A 7,772-nucleotide genomic window follows, 5' to 3' on the forward strand; every position below is an offset into this window, starting at 1 on the left:
TATATATATATATATATTCACTGTCTTAGGAATTCCCTTTAGTCTCATTGATTATCTCTTTAAACTGACAACTCCTAAATTCATATCTTCAACCTAGAACTCTTCCCTGGACCATACAATCAATTGCCAACTCTATGCCGCCATTTGCCATTTGAATTCTATTAGACTTTTGTAAATAAATTTACCCACAAAGCTAGCATCTGCTCTTTCCTATCTCTCCTTTACCATTCCCACACCTCAGATTTTCTCAGTAAATTATATCTTTTTCTCTTTGCTATCAAAGAAACTTGCAACTATTTTTGAATTTTTTCATACACCATTTTCCCAATCAATCAGAAAATCTTGTAGTCTCTACTTTCAAATGATATATAGACTTTCACTGCTTTCTTTACTTTTGCTAACAGCTTCCCATCTACGTTATTCACCAGTGATCATCATTGCCTGCTGAAATGATGGCAATAACTTCTTACATCTGTGTACACACTTTCCCACCTGCATTCTGCCCTGAATACAAAAACCAAGGTGATATTTTTGACTCTAAGTCAGATCCTGTGACTTCTCTACACAAAACTCTTGAGTAACTTATTTCCCTCAAGGTGCAAAAGTGGTCCTTACAATTGGCTCATAAAGCCTTATGTGGTCTGTTCTCTTCCCTTTCTGGCCTCATATCCTATCAGTCTCTTGGCTCACTCTGTCCCAAGCATATTGGTATTCTTGCTTTTTCTTTGAAATTTCCAGGCATTTCTTCCTCTGGGCCTTTGCATTTGCACTTGTGATTGTCTAAAACACACCTCCCTCGTGTGTCCATATGGCTCACTTCCTCACCCATGAAGATCTTCACTGATACGCCACCTTCTCAGTGAGATTTTCCCTGACCATTAGATTTGATATTGCAACAACCTCTACCCCCGTCAATGCTTCTTATCCTCCTTGTGTAACTTATGTTTTCCAGAGAATTTTGAGAAAGGTCTATTTATAACATCACTTAAGTAACATTTAAGTATTATTTCTTCCCTCTCCTCTGGAACATAAACTTCATGGGTAAAGTCATTTAGCCTAATTTATTCACAGTGCATCTCCAGTAACTAGAATTGTGCCTATCCCATAGTGAATTATGAATCAAAAGCAATACTTGATGAATGGATGAACTCATGAATTAGGTTAAGTAATATGTAAATTCATGGGCCTAGGATTAGGAGCAGAGTACTAGAAATTCTTTTACAGGGAAGTCATCTCCCATATAATATAAGAAAGAAAAAGCAAACATAAATTTTAGATCAATTTTGTCTGAAATTTGACTCAGCCAATGCTACAGGTATACAAGTAGGTGTCAACCAGAAAAAAATGAAATGTAAAGGGAAGAAGTATGTTAGAGTTGCTACAAAGGCAGAGTAGTTAGATGAATCTAATGCCCGCTTGGGCAGATAGTGTTTCTATGGATTTTTGAATGGGAAACTTGACATTGGTTTGTTCTACATTCATTACTAGATTGTACCAGCAACTAAGAGGCCATGTCTGAAATGAACCATTAAGTGTAGTCCTCTGCAGATTGAACACAAATTATATTACTTTGAAAAGTGCTTTGACATAACTTGGAGTTAAACATTTGCTGTAAGTGCCACTCTTTATGGTAATAATTGACAAACCATGCTTAGGGTAGATGTGTGTAAGGGTAGAAGTTGTTTTATTAACTCAAGACATTATTGAATTCCTGAAAAAAAATAGAAATTCTGGTTGTATTTTAAAACCTACTGGGTAAACATTGAAGTTGCTAAATAGCTGATTTTACTGCTCTACTACATATAATGTGATAGACACTAAACTCTACTTCTTATAAAAATTTTAGTAGAATTTTCTTTCTTAAAAAATATTAAATGTTTAGGAGTCTAACTTCCAAAGCTTAATTTGCAAAACATCACCCAAACCTTTGAAAATACATGAAGGATAAATATTCTTAGTTTTTCTTTTACATATCATATTGCTTCCTTCTCCATTTTCATTCGGGGTGCTTGGTTTTCTCTCTTTTCTCATAAAGATTAGGGCGATCATTTCTTTAAACAGAATAATTAAAAACTGTTTTGGAGCTATTTTGTTATTTTAAATCCAGGGAAGGTAATGGAAGAATTTAGTGGGTACTCACTGTTGTCCTCTACTGTTGCAGAAACATTTAGCAACATTTAGATCCTGAGGACAGAGAGAGAGAGTCTTGAATCTATTCCTCGTGTCAGACACAGGGCAGACTGGAATAGCTTTTCTTTAATAACTGTGTAAAGAGAATGCATTTGATTTAGAAAGCAATTAATTTTCCATTGGAAAGAGCTGAAAACCATAATTGCCTATCCCAAATGTACTCTTCTGTTAATCTAACCCTGGTCTTATTGAACGACTCTACTTTTCTTCTCTATGGCTTAAGTCCTTCAACCATTTCTGGTATCCATTCATTCAGCTCGTTGATAATTAGCTTAAGCATATATTAGTTTAGGCATGACTATTTCTGGACAATCAGACATGAGAGAAAATGTGTTTAGGAGATGTGAATTATAGGGAACATTTCTCCATAAAGATGAAATATTAATCAGAGAATGGTAAAGGCTTTCTGAATGTGGATGTTTCGTGTTTAAAATATTTTGTCAGTTTTTCGGCAGATCTCATGGATGAGACAATATTGGAGATGGAGCATGAAGGATGTAGAGAGATAAAGTGAAGGGTTTGGCATCTCAGGTGGAAACAACAGAGTAAGCAAAAGTGTAGGGTCAAAAATGTGTAAGATATCACTGCAAATGGCATCCTAGAACTCCAACGGGGCTAGAAAAAGGATGCCGGGACAGATCACAGAAGCTTTGATTATTAGAATAAAGAAACTAGACAAGTCTTTTCATGAGATGAAATTGCTGAGAAGAATTTCTTTTTCTTATCAGTATGTCATCTAAAGATGACTCATGCTGGAGAAAATGTCAAGTGAAGTGCTTGCCATTATTAACATCTAGACCAAACAATGGCTGCATGTACTTCAGAATATTATTAACAATTAATCATATATTTACTTTTTATTCAGATTTAAACCTATAAAAAATAATCAGATTCATAAAAGAATTATTAAAATAATTGCAACTATAAATGTGACATAATGTCAAAGAAGCAAAATATTCATTTTCATATCACATAACTTTGCCAGAAATTCTCTTGGATGAAGAATGTGAACGAAATGAAAGATTGACTAGTGAATGCCCTAGGGAACAATTTATGCTCCATGGAGTTTGCATTCCATTGTGGCTGAGGGAAGGAGCACTTTGTCTTTGTAATTTAAACTATAATTTGGGTTGTGATAGGGTGACACTAAGTGGCTGAAAACGGAAAGGCTTAGTCAATGAAAATCAAAATAAGAACAAAAAATTGCACTTGTGGTGACATTTATGACTCCTTAGCAACAACATGAGAAAATTATATTCGTAGTAACTCAGTCATTAAAAAAATCAACAACTAGCAATTTCTTCCCTTCTGTGAAGCCAAAGATCCTTATAAATGGAAGATAAAAACCAATAGAAATCTAATCATGGAAGCTGAATTTGAAGACTTTTTCTCTTAAATTGCCCCAAAGTATTATTCTACGTTTGTAGTCTGTTCGTGGCTTTATTTCCTTACTCCATTTAGAATCATTTTTTACATAGTGGTTATATATTTATTCTCTGAAAAGGAATCTAACATCTAATCTAATATTTATGTTTGTTCACTCAATAAATGTTAGATTGAATTGTATAAAATCACCTTTTTTTTTTTTTTTTTGGTTAAAAATGGTTTAAGATTGCCAGTTACATATTCTTCAACCTAGGGTTCTGAAAGTACTTTGAGGTGAAGGTGATAGACACATGTTCTCTCTATACGTGGACCCTTCCTGTCAATCTAGTACTAAACACTTCCAGGGTAGCAGTCCGTTTTACCTCTGAAAAATTTTCACAAAATGCAAAGGAGCTTTCCTTCCTTAAATTGGGTTCTTTCTGGACCTTTGACATGTTGGTTCTAATTCTGTTTTTTTGAAGCCACATGCACACAAAAAATCTTCCCTGTCCCATTTTATGGTCTGATTAGTCTTTGGTCTTTCTGCTCCAGTCTTACAGTTGTCACCCTTTGAATTAAGCACTTTTCTTGCCTCACCTGACATGTGGTAATCCCATATTGACATTCAGAAATGTTGGTAAGTTCATATTCCTGAATTTTCCTGCTCTGAGCTTCTATGACATCCCCCCACCCCACCAACCCTCGCCCTGTCTTGCTTTCATTGCTGCTCTCAGATTCTTCATTTTCTAGGGCTTTGTCTTTGACTAGTCACTTCAAGCCCAGTGTTCCCTGGAGCCCATATTTAGCCCTTTGCTCTGTTCATGAGAAGGGCCCTAGATGACCCCATCATTCCCCTTCACTTCACTGCCATCCATATGCTAAATGTTCCCCCACATACAGCTCTAACTGAAAACTCTTTATAGCCCTTTATATTCAGAAGTCTCCTTGATATAGCCACTTTAAAGTTTCATCTATACTTCCGGTTACTCCTGCACACAGCCAAATATATTATCTGGAATCCAGCTATCATTCAGTCTGTATTTCTGTGTGGAATTTCTTCATCCACCTCATCACCCAAAGCAGAGCCATAGATGCCTCTCTGACATATTCATTCTCATTCTCTGCATCGTCCTCCAACCAATGTACAGATTCTATCACTTCAAGGACTCTTAAAACTATGCCCTCCTATTTGTACTAGTTAAGGATTGTATCTTTTCAATAGTCTTTTTTTAAATTGCTTTATTTCATTCTTATTATTTTCTCTTTCCTATCTTTCTCTTCATCTACCAATACAATATCCCAGCCAGGCTGATTTTTCAAAGCTCTAAGGTCAATCACACATTTCTGCTTCTTAAAAATTTTCTATTGGCTTCCAACAGCTTTCAGAATTAAATTTCAAGCTTCCTAATTTAGTACAAAAAAGAAGAAAGTAGAAGAAAGGACGTCAAGTATTTCAGTATCCTAATGGGTCAGTTTAATCCTCCCTCGCCATATAAATGAGGTGAGAATGTATTAAAGGAAGAGAGAGGGAGTGAGAAACAGAGGGAGAGAAGAGAGCAAGAAAAGGAGGAGGGGGGGAGAGCAGAAAGGGAAGATGGGAAGAAGAGAAAAGAGAATGGGGGAGGGGCCGTGAGGAGAGAAGAGAGGCTGAAGTGACATTCTGAGCATGTAACCAGGAAAAGTCTGGTTCCACTGTCACCCAATGAAGCCAATAAATGGAGAAGCAGTAAAAGGAGAAGAGAAGTAAGAGTTTAATGGGCTGGCAGCAGGCCATCCAGTAGAAAAGAGAAGGACTTTACTCCAAATTCTGTCTAGCCAGGGGTAGGTAGCAGGCACAAATGCTTATATGGCATTTCTAGAGAGTCAGACTTTAGTCACAGGGCACTGGAATGGTCATCAGTTTTTGTGGTAGTCAATTGTCTTGACTGATATTGTGGTTGGCAGGTCCCCAGGTCTTCCTGGTTCTTGCAGGCTTAAGGAAGATTACTGATTAGGAGACAACTTTGGTGTTTCCCCCTGCTCTTCCTTTTAGGCAAGGCTGACTTTGTTTTCTGAGCAAAGAAAGGACTTAATAGTGCTAGAAGTGAGTTAACCCATTCATCAGCTTCTCTAGCTGAGGGCAGGAGGGAGAAGAGAGCTCAGCACAGCTGAGAAAACCCATCTGTATGCTTAAAAAAGAAGAAGTTAGGGAGAAGGAGATAAAAGCCTGCATTTGTCCTTCACCTGAATAGTGATCCCCTTCCCCTGTGGACCATTATTGCCTTGTCATCTGTCAATCTAAATAGATTTCCATTTTGCCCAGGGTAGAGGTGAGGGCAAAGGTAGAACCTATTTGCTAGATGGAGAAAGTGAGCTTTCCCTTCTTACCCGTTTATTTCATTTTCCAGTCTGTCATGTTCTTACAAAATTTGGCAAGTGTTAGATTACCTACCCTTTAATTATCATAAAACTCTAGGGTTTCCATTTTCCTGTCTTATCTAAAAGATTTTGAAAAGCTCAGATTGAAATGTACCAAGTCTACAGCATCATTAGATACAAAGTTATAGAAGGTTGACTGAAAAATTAAATGAGATAAATTGTAAAGAACGTGTTCTTTAATGAATAGTTTACCTTGCTTCATTCTATTTCTGTTTTACAAATTTATTATAGTACAATCTGCATTTAGTAAATTACAAATTATTTAAAAACTTTCTCTCAATGAATTTGGCATATGTATATGCCCATGATCTTACCTTAAGGAAGATATTGAAAAATTCCACAATTTTTCAATACTGAGTACTCCTCTAGCCCCTTGGCAATGTCCCCCCTTCATCCAATCAGTTCTCAGGCCATCGATATCTGATTTCTGGTACTATTGATTACCAGCCATCATTAGAATTTTATTTAAATGGAATCATACAATCTGACTTCTATCCTTCAGCTTTTGCCATGTTGTTTCATATTTCATAGTTCACTTCTTTTTATTGATAAATAATATTTCACTTGCCACACTCTGCTTATGGACTCACTTGTTGATGGATATTTTGTTGTTTACAGGTCTCATTGACTACAAATAAAACTTACACCGAGACACATGCATGAGTTTTGGGGGAACACATGTCTTCATTTCTCTTGGGTAAGTAGCCTAGGAATAGAATGGCTTAGTCACCTGGGACATTGTTGTTTATCTATTTAAGAACTTTTCACAGTGCTTCTCAATGGAATTTCAATATTTTAGATCATCACCAGCAATGAATGACAGTTAAAATTGCTTCAAATTTTTGTCAACATTTGGTATAGTCAGTTGTTTTAATTTCAGCTGTTCTAAGGGGCATGTGGTGACATATCATGGTGTTTTTCAAAAATTTGCATTAGTCCTTTGACTAAAAATGCTAATCATCTTTTCATATGCTTATTGGTCATTTGCATATCTTTTATATGTCCAAATTTTGCCATTTTTTAGATTGAGTTGTCTGTTATTGAGTTGCAAATAGGTTTAATATATTCTGAAAACAAATTCTTTGCTGATATGTTGCACATATTTCCTCTTAATCAGTTAGTGGCACATTTATTTTTTTTGTGTGGGAAAAGTTTTGATTTTGATAATGTCCAACATATTTTTGTATTTTATGCTTCATGCTTTTTACCTGTTTCCTAATAAATTTTTGTCTACCCAGATTTCCAAAAGATGTTTTCTGTTATATTGCAGGACTTTATAATTTTAGTTCTTCTATTTCTCACATATATACATGTATATATGAGTCAAACTGTTGGGTCAAATGGTTACTCTATAGTTAACTTTTTGAGAAACTGCCACCTATTTTCCAGAGTGGCTAGAACATTTTACACTCCTGCCAGCAATTTATGAAGGTTTCAACTTTCTCCTTCCTCACATTGATGTTAACACCTGCTATTCTCCTACTTTTTAAATTCTATCCATAGTGGGTGAAGGTATGAAGTGATAGTTTATTATGGCTTTGATTAATGGTTTCCTGAAAGCTAATAATTTTTAGTATCTTGTGCTTTTTGAACAACTGTATATCTTCTTTGGAGGTTTACATTTTTTCAAAGCATGCATAAAAGTTGTGTTAAATCTAACGTGAAGATTTCATGGAAATCATTAATAAAATTATAAAATTCTTTGGGCCAGGAGCTTTATATAGTGAAATGTTTTAACTAAGAGTTAATTATGAGTTCAATTTTTGTAAGAAATATAGACCTGTTCTTCCTTATTTTCT

This window comes from Marmota marmota, unplaced genomic scaffold, assembly GCF_001458135.2.
Source record: "Marmota marmota marmota unplaced genomic scaffold, marMar, whole genome shotgun sequence".
Taxonomy (NCBI): Eukaryota; Metazoa; Chordata; class Mammalia; order Rodentia; family Sciuridae; genus Marmota; species Marmota marmota.